Source organism: Nuphar pumila, chromosome 9 (genome assembly GCF_984573655.1).
Source record: "Nuphar pumila chromosome 9, dmNupPumi1.hap1.1, whole genome shotgun sequence".
In the NCBI taxonomy this organism is placed as follows: domain Eukaryota; kingdom Viridiplantae; phylum Streptophyta; class Magnoliopsida; order Nymphaeales; family Nymphaeaceae; genus Nuphar; species Nuphar pumila.
Window position 1 is genome coordinate 22,993,295 of NC_143257.1, and position 2,032 is coordinate 22,995,326.

The following is a 2,032-nucleotide window of genomic DNA, read 5'->3' on the forward strand; positions in this document are numbered from 1 at the left end:
CAACACCGCCATCACTCCAAGGCACCAAAACCAAACCCCCAGATGATCAGAAGAAAAGGGGAAGTGGGCAGTCGAGTTTGCAGCTTCTGCAAGGGATTTAAGAGGTTTGGGATGCAAGGAACTGTTCCAAAGTCATTATTTGGGGACTGAAACAGAAGAGAAGAAATGAAAAAGCTGATGGGTTTCTGCCTTTTGTAACCGAACGCCTTGCATGATGCAAGTTGCTTCAAGAGGTAATTCTCTTTGTGGGGTGTCTTTTTTTCCTCCCTCTCTTGTTTAAAGCAAAAAAGAGGAGAGGAAGAGGTGTGTGAGCGGACAAGACTTTAGTGGAAAGGCTTGGACTCTTCGTTGAAAATGGGGCATCGGTTTCATACATAATACACCACCAAGAGCACAGACCCATTTCTGTGTTGCCTCCCAAAATCTTGTCGGACCACCCCATCTCTTGTCACCACTCCTTGGTGGGTGTTATTGGCATTTTATTTTTATTTTTTTACTCATCCATCACCTGACCTCTACGGTATCCTGTAAAAACGTGGGAAATGATTACCTGACTGACTTGGGAAGTCGATTAAGAAGACATAGTTGCCACCTATAAGCTCGTTTTCATTTCAAGCAGTTTTTTATTTTTTCTGGGCTACAAGCAAGAACTAGGAAGATCCTTCCATTATCGACCGCACCTTGGCAGGCTTTTAGTTGATAAAGGTAAAAACCTTCAAGTCCCTCCTGCCCATGGAAGAGTACTCACAGCTTTGACCTTGCGTCAAGAGACGCGCAGCTGCTCCTCATACACTGCAAAATCTCAATACTTGGTCATGACTTCTCTATTGGATTTGAATGCATCAATTCTCATTCCATGGATTTGATTTGCCAATATTCACCAACAATTAAGTTAGGCCAAACGCTTAGTAATCCATAGTGAAACATGCATCTTGAACTCTCTATCTTTAGAGATTGGAGCTGGGGCGAGGGTTGAGGATTTGAGCTTAAATTTGGTTAAAGTAGTAAAGTGGTGGTTAGTTGGGTGAACGACGTTGAAGTAGTAGCTTATGGAAATGGAAAATTAGGTGGCATGGTGTTTCTCTTTTGTATATCCAATCCAAAACGATAATTCATCTCCCAGAGGTAGTAACTCCCAATTTTAAGAATTGATGGCTTTGGCTTTTTCAAATCCTTGTTTGACTCCCAACTTCCAAATAAAGTTTTCTTTTTTTCAAATGCAGCCTTAGATTCTCAAAGAGAAATGAAGATGCGAGTTTTGGTGTTTGAATGCTTGGATTTGGTGTGGGCCCAACACCTAATCTGATCTCTCGAATTTGAGGTTCGAAGTAGGGTGGCAAAACCTGACACGACCCGCCAACCCGCCTCTTAGGCGGGTTCGGGTTGGGCTTAATCCAACCCGTTTAATAAACGGGTCGACCCGCGTAACCCGTTTATTAAACAGGTCGGGTTCGGGTTGGGGGTATGCCAACCCGGCTGACCCGTTTAATAAACGGGTTAGGCGGGTGGGTCAACCCGCCAACCCGTCTGCCAACCCGACCCACCAACCCGTCGACCCGCCAACCTGAGAACCCGTTTACCCGACCCAACCCATTTATTAAATGGGTCGTGTCGTGTCGTGTCGGGTCGGGTTACCCGTTTATTAAACGGGTCGGGTTCGTGTTTGCCACAGCCGACCCATTTAATAAACGGGTCGGGTTCGGGTTGAGGTATGCTGACCCGCCAACCCGACACGATTGCCACCCCTAGTTCGAAGGATCCAAACGCTGACTTGGACTTTTTTTCCAGACGCAGGGGAGTGCAGTGCAGTGCTACCATAAAAAAACTGGTTGTTTCTATCAAAAAGCAAATTGAACCGGTTCAATGGTTGTGCCTTGCGTTCTAACTTGGATGGGGGTTATGGGGTCTGATTTGGTTGGCTTGAAAGGTATGTGTGCGTGTGTGTTGACTCAGTCCAAAATTGAGTTGTGAAATCTACGAGGGCAAAGAGCTCGGCTGTACTGGTCAACGATGGAAGGGACTTGAGCTAGTT